Genomic DNA, 17,144 nt, shown 5'->3' with positions numbered 1-17,144 from the left:
CCATTTTTCCATAATGGATTTTATCACATCACTGCGAACCTCCTCCCTGTCTTCCTCTTCCTCAGTGGAATGCTCCTCAACAAGCGCCTTGTGCTGCTCACTCTGGAGTTCAACAAGTTCTTCCATGGTCAGCTCCTCCTTATGGTCCTCAACAAACTCCTCTATGCCTTTCTTGTAGGCTTCTGCAGCGGCCTTGTCAGAACTGGAAGCCTCACCATATCTTGTCACACCGTGGATGCCACTTGTCTTGTGGAATTTATCAAACCACCCTCTACTGGCTTTAAATTCTTCACTTGTTGCACTTGTAGAGAGTTTTTTTTGCAGTAAATCACTGTGCAATTTCCTGGCTTTTTCACAGATCATAGCTTCACTAATGCTATCACCTGCCAGCTGTTTCTCATTCAACCACACTAACAAAAGTTTTTCCACCTCTTCCAGCACTTGTGTCCTCTGCTTGGTTAACATCGTTATTCCTTTTGCCCCATCAGCTCCTTTGATGGCATCTTTATTCTTCAAAATAGTCGAGATTGTCATTCGCCATCTTGTACTCCAAGGCCAGATCAGTCACACAAATACCACGCTCATGCTTTTCTAAAATTTCCTTCTTCAATTCAATAGTTATTTTCTTCAAAACCTTCTTCTTACCATTCTTGCTCTGCACTTTCTTGTTACCTTCATTATTGCTCTGTACATTCTTGTCACCTTCATTACCATTCTGCACGTTCTTGTCACCTTCATTACCGCTCTGCATTTTCTTTTTACCACCATGCTTGCTCTGCACTTTCTTTGGAGCCATGCTGGATGTACTGTATGTGCTAAACAGCACACCAAAAAGCTTCACAGCAAGTGTCTGTCTGTGATTGCGATTTTGCTTAGAGGAACCCACAACCATGTGTCAGAGCAGGGAAGATGGCCACGGGTTGTGTTCGTCACCCAATGCGGAATTCGCGAACAGAAGCAAAATTTTGCGAACGCTACTGTTCACGAACCAAATTGTTCATGAACAGAAGCGTTCGTGAACTGAGGTATTACTGTACCTTCAAACAACTCTTCCCTAGTGTTACAGAAACCTTTTGCTTCCAAAGAATTTGAATCATAACATACAGATTTTTCCATATTTTAATTTGTGCTAGACCATGTGAACAAAGCAACCTTATCTTAATTGATCCCTGCAGAGGACTTGTCCAAGTAGTTTTATCATCACATGTATTTTTAATGAATTGTTTATAAGGCTTTTTGGAGAACCAGGACAGGGTGGTTACTGTGCACAACAAATACATAAAAAAAAAGAACTTATTTTCTTCCCAAGGAAGAAAATTGCAATCTGCAAAATAGCATATGGAATATGTTTAGTGAGAAACATCGTCATATCAACAGAGGTATTACAGGTAAAGCTGTCTTATAAGGGAATTCTGAGTATATTTTAGGGAATGACTGGATGAACAGAGAACATTAATAGCGGGGGATAATATTGTTGGGTTCTTGCTATTCATCTGCAAGAAGAAAATGGAGCTCAGAAAAACCAGCAAACCCAACAGAGTACATTAAGTTGTATTGCCTAAACTAAAATCATGAATGAAATTCCAGAAAACTTTTAAGGAACTGGAGAAGATGCAGATCTAGCTTGTCCAGCAGCAAACTGTTAAGTCTTTCTTTTGAATGTGGAGTCAAGAGTTTTCTCCCACTGTTGCTTGCCTGATATTGGCATTTAATGATATACTGGGAAGCTCCATATAGCCTCCAGATTAGTAACCATTTTTGATAGGCATGAATTTGTCTATTTCCACTTAAATCTAATGACCATCATTACGTTTTGCTGCAGGCAGCAGATCCCAATGTAATTAGGGATGAGCGAAATAGGTTGGTGGTTAAAATCATGTGCGAAGCCTGTACCAATCAGTGCTGATTCAATTTGAATTGAAGATTCAAGAAAGGCATGGTTTGAGTCAAGTCTGAGCTTTGAGATACGGAGGCAAATCAGTTCAATTCAAGTTGTTTTGTAACCGAAGAATTGTTTCAGAGAAAAGGGCTTATCCGTAGGCTATTCTGGGGAAGCATCAAAAGACCTGCATCTTCTGCATATTGGCAGAACGGGATGAAAATAGCAGAGGTGAGAGACTTTTTGCAGCAGATTAACCCTGCTAAACTTCAGCAAGATTCCTTCAGATGTTTCACTACAATAAAACGTTGGACTATTCCTTCTGCATCACAGGGATGAGAGAAGGAAAGCACAGCAGTTTCCGAATGGCACAATGAACAGCCTACGTTGTACTAAAGGAACTAATGCAGAAAGTTTCCCGTGCCACTTTCAAATAAAGTTTTCAAAGTGAAAAAAAAAAGTATGTCCTTACTTTTCTACTTACTGTTCTGGAACTCCAGACCTGGCATGACACTGGGAAATGCCCATGGACAGGTCCTTGACAGCTGCTGTTTTTTGCTGCTTCTGATCACTGGGCTTTGTGTGGCGTCAAGAGGACAAACACAGCTGCCTGGCAAATGTGGTTCCTCATGCAAAGGATCCCCGCTGCAGGCTTCTAGGATGTGGGGCACTCTCTGTTGCATCAGAATTATGGCTTGAATTGAAAGCCCCCCGGTGTTAGGCTTACTGGATTTCTTTACAGGATCAAACCTCAAGCTTTTAAAAAGGCACTTATTATCTATTTAATTCTAGCAGTGAAAATAATAATTACCCAACATTGGAAAACTCTAGATAACATAACAATTGAGATGTGGATTAACAAGGCCTCTTCAACTGCCACATTAGAAAACATTCACAAAGCTGCAGCCCATATTTAGAGTGTTGAGAGCTGATCTGGCAGAACTAGCAAGAAAGCGTAATCTTCCATAAACACATGAAAAAGGCAGAAGTTAAGGGTTATGGCTGAATTCATTAGAGATGTTGAAAGCTGAAAAAGTGAATGAAGCTTGAAGCGAAAACTTGCATCGTTCTACAATCCCAAAGGAGCACTGATAAGCAGAGAGTTTAATAAGGTAATAAAATTCATTGGCTGGCTACTCATCACATCACCTTCCTCTCAGAATTGCCCATATTGGAAATGAAATTGTGACATTGTGTGTTGTCGGTAAGAACCCCTGAAGTGCAGGAAAGTCATAGCAGCTACCTGATTTGATTTGTTAGATTGAAGCAAGTTTCCGCTTTAAAACTTGAATCTGCTTCTTTGGGTGATTGGATCAAAGCTTTGTTGAATCAAAGCACCCTTTCAGAGCTTTGCATAGTCTTATGGCATGCAGCAATTACACATGGTTCCCTCCACCCCATCTAAGGTTCACTTGAAATGGACAAGAATGGACTTCTAGAGGTATGGAGTGAGGAGTCATTTCTACGTAATTGACTCCAATTCTGTTTCAAGTTTTTATCAAATGCAGATGACACTGGAAAAGACTTGAATCAATTCCTGGCTGTAATAATGGAGCGCATTTGAAATAATAACAGATTTGAATCAATTTCTGGCTTTAGTAATGGAGTGGATTTGAAATAATAAACTAAAGCTAGATGTCACCCCGTCGTGATAGGCTAGGTCAGGAAACAGACACTGCAAGGATTACAGGAAAGCTACTTTATTGTTGTAGGGTATAATAACAGAATCTTGAAAGCCTGTCAGAATTTCCCTCTGTCCCCTCTTGTATCAGACAGAATAAAGGCCAAGTTATTTTAAGTTTCTTTCCCCTTTCCCAGGAATGAATCGTCATTTTTCTTCTTTTGACGGCTCCTGCGTACTTTCACCAAGGTTATCTCCACATTCCTCTACCCTCAATCCAGACAAGAAGGAAGTAAGCACAATTATCATCATTTTTTGCGTAGGAGAGGCGTTTAACAAGTTCTAGATATAACTGCATTCTTACTACAATAAAAAATTATAACTTGGTTGTAATTCCTTGACCTATCTTTGTTCCCTCAGAGATAAGTGCCTTCTTTCTCATGGAATACTTTTTTCCATCTTAGTTTTTAAACTCTGTGGCCTATTTCAACAGACAGTGTTGCCTCAGTTACCCATATCCTGGATAAAAAAAATCACTATGGGAGACTGCAAAGGCTCAGTTCTTTTCTATTTTTTTAAAACTTAAAACATTCCTATAGGGTGACTTTATCTGTAGCTTCACTATTTTTTTCCTGCCCAAATCCATTAACTAAAAATGACAGATGCGTCAAGTTGTTCTCTATCTCTACACAAATTCCCATCCTTTTTCTGGCCCCGATAGGATGGCACAGTTTGTATAGTAGCATAGTAAGGAATAATGTTAGTTTCCCTTCCTTAACATTTTATTGCTTTACTGCCTATCAGAAAAAAGTTATTTCTAATGGTTCATCTGAACCTTTTCTGTGATATCTTTCTCACCATATTTACCTCAATAACAACTAGCATTTTTTATTGCCGCTATGCTTACCTTCCATGTTGTTGGATCTAGATGTAAGCACGCCTATTGCTTAAAAAAGACTGACTTATTTCAGTGAGTCTCCTCCAAGTCAGACTAGATCTGGATCCAATCTATTCTACTTTAATAATGACATAAAATGACACAATGAATTCAAATTAAATTGCTAGTCAAGTTTTATCTCATCTTCTTTAGTGGTAGTGTTATATTTTGCAATATTTTTAATCTCAATTTAATGAAAATTTGCAATTGCATATTCACTGATCTGGCAGTAAATCTCATTGAATTCAATGGGACTTACTGCTGTTTAGACTTTGGATTGCAGAGATTTAAGTCTTAATATTTCTAACTTCCACTGTGCCTAACATCCCTTATTCCTGATTTACTGATTAGCTTTTGTGCTTCCAGATACCCTTCCAAACTCTTCAAATACATGCATTACCTTTTTGATAGATAACAGAGTACATAAATTAATATAAACCATTTGAATCCCATATATGAAAACATAATCATGCAAATGTAAAAAGAGCAAAGCAAGCAAAGTGTTTTCTGTGCAAATTAAGCATGTTCAACTTTTTCTGGCTTGTAACCAATGATTCCTGATCAGCAATACTCTGTTGTGTGCTACAGGCATATTCTTTGAACGGAGCAACTGTTCTGTACTTTCAAGCCCTTTCAATCTATGGCACACAGAGAAGCAGAGAAAAGCTGCTACCCTCCCTTCTGAATATGGAAATCTGCCTCCAAATCCTGCTGTGCATGCATAATGAAGGCATTGCATGCAGATTGGCAAACTAGATTTGTGGGTAATGCATGCTGAAAAAGTGCAGTGGGTAACGGGGGAGGGGGAGTGTTGCTATCGTGCTTCTGCATTTCAATGCAGCAACAACTGTTCGACTGCCTCTTGATAGCTTCTTCATTCCTCATAATGCAGATTCAAGCAGGCGTCTGTATCAGACTGCCTGCTTGCAATTGCCAGGCAGTCTAGTTCATCAGCCACAAAGTGGCATTTCTGAATATGCCTCACAAAGCTAATCAGCATACATTTGCCACAGCCACCACCTCCACACTCAATAGATGCATCTGCTATGAATGATCTGTCCATTCCTCTCCATAGCAGAAGAGGGCGAGTCCCCCTGTCCCTCACTCCCTTGCTTTCTGGCCCTGGGAGCCTCCTGTTACTACTGAAGCTTTATGGTGGCAGTCGGGCTTCTGGTGCTTTGAGGCAGAAAACATGCAAACACTGTAGCATAAGCCATCAAATATATTCACCATTATTTTCAGTATAAAGATATCCCCTCCCAACTGCCTCCCCAAATTATGAAAAAACAAAAACTTCCCCTATCCCACACCGGGTATGTAACTCAATCTCACACCCTTTTCATTATTATACCACCCACTGTGGCCCTCAGCTACTTTCCTCCCTACCCCCTTCTAGATATTAATTGTGGCCTTCAGCCACCAAAAGCTGTCCATTTCTAATCTATATCCACATGTGGCAAAATTCAAGTAGAATTACCTTAGGCCATCAGGTGTGGCACAGAATCATTTGGGATTAATCCTGCATTTGCTAGAATGGCATTCATCCATGCAAAATAATACTGGCCATTTTCTCACTTCCCTCCTAAATTAACAACATTCAGAAACCATGGGTTTATGTAATTAATCCCTTGATGTGCTGCACGCACCTTGTGGAAATACAGATGAACACAAATGAGCCAATGCTAGAAGTAAAAGGAAGATTCAAAAGAGACCTCATGGGGAGAAACATGTGGATGAAATATTTACCAGTAAATCCCTTTCTTTATTTCGGCATTGGTGAGTGCAGAAATTCAGTGTTAAGAACCTGGATTTTAACCTTACGTTCTTTTTCTGCATCTTCCTGTGTTTCTGTGGTAACTGTGAGTTTCCATGGTTTCTTTTAATAGTTCAAGTACTATTTGTAATGTAACTAGAAATATTCAGGTACATACAATATGCAGAGAGAGATTTTATACATGGAAACATATCCTCAAAAATTAATGGGATTTGTTATTTAATTTACTGAATATTGTATTATTGGGACTGGGAGCATTCTACAGCAATTATTTGTCCATAGATACGTTTTATCCATCCTTCCTATATTTCTCTCTCTCTGTGAATACACCTACACACATAATATGCCGTCATCGTTAACTGGTTCTTATTTGGGCATGAAGGAAAATCCCAGGCCTGGCAATTATATTTTAAACTTTTAAATGCTCTTGATGGTATTACATTTGTCCAGCTCATTTCTCAATATCTGCAGGGCACTCAGACGAAGCAGCGTTCATACTTAATTGTAGCTGTTGTCTTCACGCTGCAGTATAAAAAGTCATAGCTGGGTATCTTCAGCATCGCCTCCATTTGAAGCATTCTATTCAAGCTTATTTCCTATTTTTTCCCATTTGTTCCATACGTTAGAGGAACTTCTTTAATCCAGAGAGAGGAAAGAGTGTAGTAATTGTTTCACATAAGGTTTCGCATATGAGTAGATTGTGCATCCTCCATCCATAGGTTAGATCCATACCCTGCTTTTGTCCAGGAGCTCAAGGCAGCATACACAGCAATCCTTTCCCCTAATTTTCTGCATAACAGCAATCCTGTGATGTACATTAGGCTGAGAAACGTTGATAGAGCCAGTGAGCTTCCATGGTGGACTTGAACCTTGATTTTTTTCCAGTCCTATTCCAACATCTTATCCACTACACTACGCTGTACTTTTATCACTTCACAGAAGTATCAGAAAATGTAAGTAGTTGAAATATTCTCCAGGAGACCAAAGGAGACAGAGCCTATACTCAAGAATCTAGATGTTATCTAGTGATCAATTCAGAGTGGGTGAACTGTTCCATATCACATTCCTGAGCAATATAGTTTCCTTAAACAGCTCTGTGATTTTGACCTTCCTGATCCTTCTTGATTAGAAGACAGCAGGGGTGGCTCATTTCTAATATTTGTCATCACAAGAGGTAAAATTAATTCATCTAATTTATATCATAATTTGGTTTGGCATCCCAGTTTCTCACAGATGAAGTACTTGATCCCATTCCATAAAAGGATGTGGCCCTATAACAAACTTTGACCTGATTATGGAGTAACAAGGGAATAATTTCTCATTAAATTTACCGTAAGTATTCAAAACCAGATGTATGTAAAGAATACCAAGAGGAAGAACTCTATCTACCTTAAAGCCAGCTGTGACCACCATGACTTTAAATATGTAGACTAGCCACATGTACAGATTTTAGAGAATGTGGAAGTCATGTTGAAGGTTGCTCTGATGTTCTTACAACAGAAGGATCCAAAATTAGGCAGGGCCAGGTTAAAAATATTTGATTTTAGGTGAAGTTTACATTTAAATTACATGGAATTACAAGTAGCCCTCATTTACCAACCACTCGTTCAGTGACTGTTTGAAGTTGCGACAGTGATGAATGAGTGTTACTTATGACCAGTCCTCAAAGTTCCAGCTGTTGCACTACCTCCATGGTCATGTGATCATGATCTGGGTGCTTGGCAACTGGCTCACACTTATGATGGTTGCAACACCCTGCAGTCATGTAATCACCATTTGTGACCTTCCCTGCGAGCTTTCCACAAGCAAAGTCAATGGGAAAGCTGGTAGGGAAGGTCACAAGTTGCTCGGGTAAGTCTCCCCCACCCAGTAGCAACCACTTATCTGCCTGCCGGCCTGCTTGCAAGCCACCTGAGATCGCAACTTCCTGCCAGCCTCCTCTCTGACTTTGGTTGTTGGAAGCCAGCAGGAAGTTGCAAGGAGGTCCTTGCTTAATGACCTGTGATTCTCACTTAATGACAGCAACAGAGGCTGCTGGGATTGCAGTTGCTAAGCGATGTAGACACATGACGTCACGCTCTATGACTGCATTGCTTACTGGTGGAAATTTCAGTCCCAGTTACTGTTGTTAAGCGAGGACTACCTGTAATTTGATTCAATTAATTTACTTCCTATGCATTTAATAGTTTTCCCTTTATCACCTTAAAATTACATTTGGGGGAGTCCAGGTGACATACCCCTACAAATAAAATGGTTGGAGGGAGGATTAGCTAAGTAATGAATTATTAAGCAAAATAGCACAACTCAGTAAAATAATAATAGATGGCTTCATTCCAAGTTAATGGGCAAGAAACTGCATTAACAAAGATGTTGCAATCTGTGCTAACTTGTAATTGCCACATTTTTTTCATCCATTATGAGTTCTCTGGTCTGAAATTATGTTTAATTTGTTTTTCAGTGAAGAAAATTATTGAAATATACGGTCAAGACTCCTTGTAAACTTTGGCCAGAGTTTAAAAAATAAACTTGCAGTATGGCAAAGGCATGTTGCTTAAGTTTGGGGCTACTGTGATTTAGGTAAGGTAAAGGTAACACCCTTGCATAGAGTTTGACTGTAGGAAATGGCCCTGTAGTTTTCTTTTATACTGACTGCCAGGAGGCACCATGCGATCAATTTAATCCTATTCACACTCATCAGATGTGGGTAGCCAGATGTTATTCTATAGAGTTCAAATGCTTTACCCAGGAATTGAACTCACAGACCTTTGCACTTTACACTAGTGTATACAGTACATTACCTTTAGGGACTATCCAGGTCATAATACCCACTGGCTGCAGGAAAGGATATATAGAAGCTCTCAGAATGGTATCTATAGTCCACCTTCCCTAAGTCTCTCAGAACAGAGAGATGCAGATGTTACATTAGTGCCAGCACTTCTTTGGGAATTATTTCTGACCTCCCAATGCAGCCTAGAGCTTTGGGATTTCCAGGCAATGCAAGTAGATGTTGCTGCCTGCTGTAGGCTGGGATTTAGTAGCTAGTAAGTCCACTGAAATGAGAGGGGTTTACTTTTGAGTATACAGATTTAGTGTTGCACTGTTATTGTGAAAATTATATTGCATTTACTCTGAAGAAGTCTGAAATAATTTCTCTCTACCTTCAGGGTATGAGATTTAGCTCACTAATAATGCAAAACAGCAGTCTATTAAGCCCTGTTTAGGAGGTGACAGCTGGACTTCTATTAATTACATAGAAAGTCTAATACTTGAAACAAAGACTCAGATTGAAAGTATAGAAGTATTTGTTGATCATAGGGCAGTGAAATGAGAAAGCAAAAGGGATTAGCACAGAATCAGAATAACACCATTGTAGCATCTTACTAGCTTGGTTTTCCTGCCACAAAAAATGGACAAAGTTTATGATGTTTGCTTTTTGGAGATGGCTTCCCCCTCTGAAGTCAAAGCAAGATGTTCAACCTCAAAGGTGGAAGTCCACCACTGGATTCTACCTTCTGCCTCTATACCAGCCCAAGAGGATTTTTTCTTTTCCAAGCTTGGGATATCTTGATTGTAAAAAACTGCCAAGAGGTCCATAATTTAATCACCCCATACATGCCAGAAATCTAGACTATTTGAATTAAATGCCCCACATTTTTTTTTTTTTTTAAGGACAGGAGGATTAAAAGATGGTAGCATCATGTTTTCCCTACTTCTGCCCTACAGTTGCAGCGATAAGGATCAGATTGGAATAATAGGAGTGCTCTAAGATTTAAATGTTTCTATCCAATATTACATTTTTATTTATTGATTTTTGTGTCTTCGAGTCAGTCTTGACTTTTGGTGACTGCCTGGACTAGTCCCCGCAGTTTTCTTGGTAAGGTTTTTTTGGAAGTGGTTTGCCATTGCTTGCTTTCTAGGGCTGAGAGAGAATGACTGGCCCAAGATCCCCCAGCTGGCTTCATGCCCAAGGCAGGACTAGAACTCAAAGTCTCCTGGTTTCTAGCCTGATGTCTTAACTGCTACACCAAACTGCCTCTCTAATATCATATTAGTTCCATTATTAACTTTAAACATTTCTATCCTGATAATAGTGTTAGAAAAGGCAGGTGCAAAAGCATATTTAGACATTCTGACTTATGCCTAAATGACTCTGCAGTGTATGTAGCCTTTGCCATTTTTTTTCTGGAAGATGAAGATATAAAAAGAAAATCCTAGAATGCATGTCTTCAAGCTTCTTAAAATACTGTTGTGTGTTCTAGCTCTTTCTTTATCTATGTACTGTTGCTTTGACCATGATGGAAATAAAAGAACACATCTAAGCTTAATATTCTAGGACTAGTTTCTTATTTTCAAATTCTTGCAAGTAAATGTATAAAATGGCCAACACAACCACAGTGATTGAGTGACTTCCTTCAAATTCCTCAAGTGGTCTCTATTTTTATTGCAGGAGGAGCCATTCTAGAAGTTTGATACTATCATAAATTATTGTCAGGAAATGCTTAGTGCACTGTTCCCAAATTCCATGCTCTCCAGATGTGTTGGAGTTGAACTGTCAAAGGCAGGGTTGGATCATCTACTGGACATAATACCTATAGTTAAGCCTATCATATCTGGGTGACCATTAAATGACAGCAAAGTGATACAGAAAACTCAGTTTTTTAGCTGCCATGTAGTTGTTGTCCAGATATTTGCAGCCCAGATATGATAAGCCTAGTGTTACCTTAACTCTAACTCTACCCATAGAGCACAGGACTTATAAAACTCTCAAGAGCCCACGCAGCTGGCCTAAACCACTGGGGGTATCCAGAGATGCTGGTTGAGAATTCTGGCATTTAAAACTACTGTACATTTCGAGGAGAATAATTTGTCAAAGTCTTAGAAATCCTTGGGACTACACATCTACTAATGTGTCTTAGAGCAAGATGAATGTGTGTTTAAAATATTTCTACTATACTTAGAACGTCTGCCTTTGCCCTTAATTAGACTTGATTCTGTGCAATATAAGCAAAATTCACAGCAATTACAGCTTCTCAATCTGATGCTCACTAATTTCCTTCATTAACTGTTACAGCTTGCTGTGTGATTGTCAATCTTGTTCCAATCTCCAAGTGAAAACATCAGAAGGAAACTCTCACTATATATTTTTCTACCCTTAAATAACTGGCATGCTTTCATTGTTCCATAGAGCATAATGATGAGAACACCTTTTCCCCAGTCCCTCATAATCAGGAGTACTCTGGACATAGTATAGTCAGCTGGCATTTGACAGAATACCACAGGACAACTCATTAATTAGATATATGTGAACTGACTGGATACTAAAAGGTATTAATTAATGAAACAGCCACTTTATAAGGAGATAACAAGTAGTGTCCAATTCCACAAGGACATATTTTGCAGCCAGTACTTTTTAAATGTCCTTCCAATTTCCCCTACAAGAAGAATGGGCAACATATGGGCTTCCAGATGTTGCAGAAATACAACTCTATGCAGCCCCAGTCAGCATGGCCAATAATGAGGAATGCTGTGAATTGTAGTTCAACAACATTTAGATCAATGTTTCTCAACCTCAGCAACTTTAAGATGTGTGGACTTCAAGTCCCAGAATTCTCCAGCCAGCAAGCTGGGAGTTGAAGTCCAGACATCTTAAAGTTGCTGAGGTTGAGAAACACTGATTTGCTTCCCCACCTTTACAAGATCAATTATTCTTCATGAATTTATCTGATGGATGCACAGAGCTCTAGAGAAAAAGTTGACTTCTTGTCTGTGGCTCATGGCAGTCTTCTGAAGACGAATGACAGTTTTGGAATGTTGACAGACACCAACAGTTCTGAAGCAGAGATACTGATTTCACTTATAGCATATTGGCTGGGCTCACATGTTGTGCTAAAGTGCTGTTGAATCAACCACAGTTGGTTAGTTGGTTGCAAGCCTATAAACAATGGTTTATAAGCCACAGTGGTCAGATTTACACTTTACCCTCAGAACAATAATATAACTTGTTAGTGTGTTGTGTGAACCCAGCCACTTGACATGTTGCCTTAGCATGTTGTGTGAGCTCAATCTGCAATACAAGGTTGATCATGGTTGATCAGACAGGGTAATAAGGGATTGTCCGGAAATGCTGATATATTGATCTAGATGCTTGCCTTCACATGTACTTGTATAGTATTGCACATGCACAGAAGATCATGACAAAATATCCTCACCCAGACACCTCCTGACAGTAGAGAACTACACTTAACAGCTCTCAGGACTTAACAGTACAGGTAAAGAACCAGTTAGATCAGCCTTCTTAGTATTATCATTTTTCCTACCTTGATTATTTCTATAAATATATTGTTACAGCAGCAGATGGAACATCCTTTGCAAATTTGATTGATTACCAATACTCAAGTCTTCTGTCTGAAATTCTCTCAAATGGTTAATGGTTAGGATACAGGTTCTCTAACTTTATGATACCATGACTCTTGAAATCATAAATAAAGTACTGCTATCCCCATGTATAAAATTAATCATTTCATGAGTGTTGGGATTGGGCAGGAAATATATATACCAAGTAACTTTAATATGCATTTAATTCATATATTAAATAAAGCAATTATAGAACTTCGCCATTTTATAAAATGAAACCACTTCACTGGAAATAAGCCAACCCTCCCCTCTGATAAAATTTAAAACCATATTTTGATGGGGGGGGTGAGCTTGCTTACTTCTGCATAATTCCTGAAATGTGGGTTTCATTTTGAATATAACCCCTCATTCACAAAAGGAAAGGAGTTTCCATGGCTTAAATAAAAAAGCAATTTTAAAATTGCTTTTAAAACCTGCAGTTTGTAAAACACTGGTAGGCTATAAGCTGCTTTTTGGTGTTTCCTCAACCGCCATAGCCCACCCGAGATAACTGTCACAAACCATCTTCTCTTTCTCTTCCAGAATACTGCTTGTAAATCCCTCTCCCCATTCTTGCAATTTTCTCCTTGCTGCAGCCTTGCTGTCAGCCCCTCCTTCCCTCACTTCCATCATACTTCCCTCTGCAGAGTAAAGGCTAGATCAGAGTTCTGCATACAAACGTTGTCTCCCCCAACTACCCTAACTCCTCCTTTGAAAGACAAACAGAGAAAAGGAACTCTCAGACTTCACACAGGACTCTAGAGTTGCTAAGCATTCAGCATACTTTTGCATCAAATAGTAAACTCACGTAGAAAGGATTTGCTTGGAAGGCACTCTCTGGCACCCATTTATCCATTTTCTGCGCTTGAGGGCTGCAAATCAACCCACTTTAAAATGTTGGATTAGGGAATGGTTTTCTAAACTGATCATTGAACTTTCATGCTGGGATTGTCAGGTAGGTAGAAAAACAGGACATAGTAATGATGCCAGAAATTAGTTACTATTTCTTAGATAGAAACTATAAATTGATCCAAGAAGAAAGGAGGAACATGTCTAGTAGAAATCAAAATGGTGGTTGTGCACTCATAGGCAGCTGACAGCCGTGTCTGATCAGCAGCTACAAGGACTGAAAGCTGGCCCAGAAGTCTGGCTATTGAGTAACCATCTGAGCTGACTGAAAAGATTCATGAGGCAGATGAACAGCTGACAGGGCACAGGATATTACAATCAGGTGCTGAAAAACATGTCAGGTTTCATTTATCCAGGGATAAATTAAGCCAGTACTGCTATGAAGATTTACAAACTGTAACCTCACATACTATGCTCCCACTCTCTACCTGGCCCTGTTTTGTTTTGAGAAAAAACAACATATGGAAATTAAATGTTAAAATATTAAGAAAACTTGTGGCTTTATCCTGAGGGATAGAAACAAATGTTCTACCTGATCTGCTGTAGTCTCTTCTAAAACTTCTGATCCCAGAGTTCCCTAAGACAAATAAGAATAGATGACTGAGTCTAATAATCAAAGGTTCAATCAATAAAGTATAATGATATTTGTGGACCAAACCTGCTTGTACTGCCAGGTAGGTTTACAGGTTTCAGAATGCACCAGGTGAGTCAAAAGGCTTGTGGTTTTCAGAAAGCTTGAGAACCAACACGAAGTTTCAGTGAGCACTGTTAAAGTTAACATTTGTCAGTCACTCAATAATAAATGTTCTAAGATGGCACATCTGAGCATAAATGCACCTCAGAAGAAATGTAAGTTTAAAAAGGAACCAAGAGAAAACCAAGGACAGCTTTTCTCAATCTGGATCTGTTGTGATGTGTTGGATTTCTTGATCTATAATTTCCAGACATTATGGGATATGAAGCCAAAACATCTACAGAAAAGAAGATTGGGCAAAGCTTGTTGGACATTTAGTATAGCCTCAATTGATTCAATTCTGAGAAAGGACAGACAATAAGTTCCATGTTTGAAACCCAAAGATATTATGTTGGGTTCTAAATACAGTAAATCAAGCTGAACATGCCAATAAGGAGAGAACGAGCTGGGGCTTATGATTGACTAAACCTGTTGTAGACCTCACTGCTTTGTGGGGAAATAAATGAACCTAACTCATAACCCTAATAGTTTAGGGTTCTGCTATACTTTTTGAGATTGCAGTAAATTACACATGGATTAGTCCTTGCTTATATTGTTTTGCTAGAGAGGAAACAACACATTCTCTTCTATTGTAAATGCAAAAAGAAAAGGATAGACAGTGGATGTGTACTACTGTATGTAAAACACACACACATATCCATACACGTGAGAGAGGCACATGCTTCTGTTGCTCAAGGAATTCAGAAATCCCATAAAGGAACATTTAATGAGTATTAATGACAACCTGAAGAAGATGCTTGAGTGTTAGTGGTGTGGAGAATGCTTAGATCATGCTAATGGTAAAGCCTGATTCCTGGAAGCCTTTCATGTTGATCTGAGATTCTAGTTTCCATGGTAACCTTTGGCGTTAAGAGGGGTGCTGCTAAATTGCATCGCAATTTTCACGAGTCTCTTGCTGAAAGAAAAACCTCAGTGGAAGGTCTTTATGTGGCCAGTCTTTCTAATTGAAAAAGAGCCTTTTCTTACTTCCCTTTTCAGTTCATCACACTGGTACAAGCTCTACAGGGCAGAGGATGTGTAGCTTCGTTAATATCTTATTATGTGGCATATAAGTTCTGCTTATTGGCAAATGCCACCTGATACTGTTTGACATTTAGACCGATGTTCTTACAACCACAGTAATCATGGAAAACACAACCAACCTGAAGAAAATGACAAATACAGATAGAGGTAAGGGAACTAGGACATGAAGCAGGAAGAAAATGTAGCAACTGGTTCCCTAAAGCTCCTGGCTCCAGAAAGCTTCCACAAAGGTCTTCATTCTTGGCTTGAACATCAGAAGAATAATCTCCTGAAATTTAAGCCAACAGTCCTTAAGAGCCATGGCACTTTTTCTCCATATAAGACACAGGATCTTTTGCTCCTGAAAGATCCTCCAAACATTGGTGGATGGCCTTGATGCTGCCATTGCAAACATAATGTTTGAAATCTCTGGGAGGGAAGTGTTGGATATTTGCAAGTTCTACAGCTTTAATAGAATTAACTATAGAGTTAACAAGAGATTGCTTTTTGGCTGTGAACATAATTGAATCAGGTGGCAAACTCTGTATAAGAGAAATATTCTTCTTCTTACTTGTTTTGCTTTTTCTGATTTTTCCTTTTAGGCTCATTGCTTAATTCCCTGCTGTCTTGGTATATTTGTAGTGTATTATTTATTTGTTTGTTGTTACTTTTATGTATTGTTGAAGATATATTTTATGCCTAATTTTTCTCTTTTGTATATTTTGAAATACATATAAAGGTTGATCTTTATATTTCTTGTCTTCTCTTAATCTTATTACCCAACAGGAAAGAGGTTCTAGGCTGAACTCCCAGTGGGTGTGGACTGGTATGAATTAATGCAACCATGGATGCCACAGATTACGAAGCTCTACTTGAAGATATAATAAAGCAAGAGAATATAGAACAGGGTAATAGGGAAGCTCCATGGCTAATAATATTTCAACTGTAGAGAAGTTCAATTAGGACAGCAAGGAATGGATGTTGTGCCAAGGGACCAATGACAAACTCTCATTATGCATTGGACCTGGTGATGAAGGCTCACAGTGTTCAAGAAATCTCTAAAAAACACTCAAGTAAAGGAGCAGTTATAGTGCGAGTGATAATAGCTTTGGGCATATCTAGGATGAGGTTGAATAAGGGAATAAATCATATCACTCTCTTTTTTACTCTTGGCTTCTTTGCTGATTTAAGACTAGCTGGCAACACCTTTCAAAAGTCATGCTTCCAAAGGATGATCAGGCAGATCTTCTTGGAAGAAAAGAAGCAAAAAGGGAATGAATGCTCATGCAGTTCTTTCTCCAGGATTGTACCCATGATCCAGATTCATAGGTTATCCTTGTTGGATGGTTGATTAGTTTGGTCTTCTGAAGTTCTCGATCTTCATGGATTCCAAGTTCCCATTTTTTGCATATGACAACTCCCATTCACTGATCTGCAGTAGAGGACAAAACTGTTGCTTATATTTGATCACTTTCAAAACCTTACCTTATTCAGTACTTTTCTTTCTCTTTCTCCTCTCCTCTTCTGTGTATATATAATACTCCTATCACAGCATTTGGATTGTGATTCACAAATGCTTGTGTGATAATAAATGTGCTAGTCTTAAAGTGTCACAGTCACAGAAGGTGGCAGTACATAGTCAACCTTGGTGATCTAAAAAAAAAAAATGGGGTGCGTGGCCATCGGGAAATCTCAGAGGCGCATAGAAGATTTGGAAGTAAAAAAAAAAAAATTCTGGAGCAAGGTAGTAACAAATCTGTTCCACATTGTTGCCAGTTTGCAAAGGAAATGATATGTAGTTCATGTAATCATTGAGCCGGGCTTGAGAGAAATGTTACGTACTTACATAAGACCACAAGACCCTTTTGTTTTTTA

General features: G+C 38.9%; 1 pseudogene; it reads right to left on the bottom strand.

Moving 5' to 3' along the window:
- Window positions 1-4,414, bottom strand: part of LOC148214173 (uncharacterized) — a 48,722-nt pseudogene extending 44,308 nt beyond the window's left edge.
- Window positions 4,415-17,144: the final 12,730 nt, after the last annotated feature.

Source organism: Python bivittatus, unplaced genomic scaffold (genome assembly GCF_059951505.1).
Source record: "Python bivittatus isolate LINGU-HERP-01145 unplaced genomic scaffold, Pbiv_v1 ctg000700_np1212, whole genome shotgun sequence".
NCBI lineage: Eukaryota > Metazoa > Chordata > Lepidosauria > Squamata > Pythonidae > Python > Python bivittatus.
The sequence above is the reverse complement of the archived record's forward strand: the minus strand, read 5'-3'. Positions and strand labels throughout refer to the sequence as shown.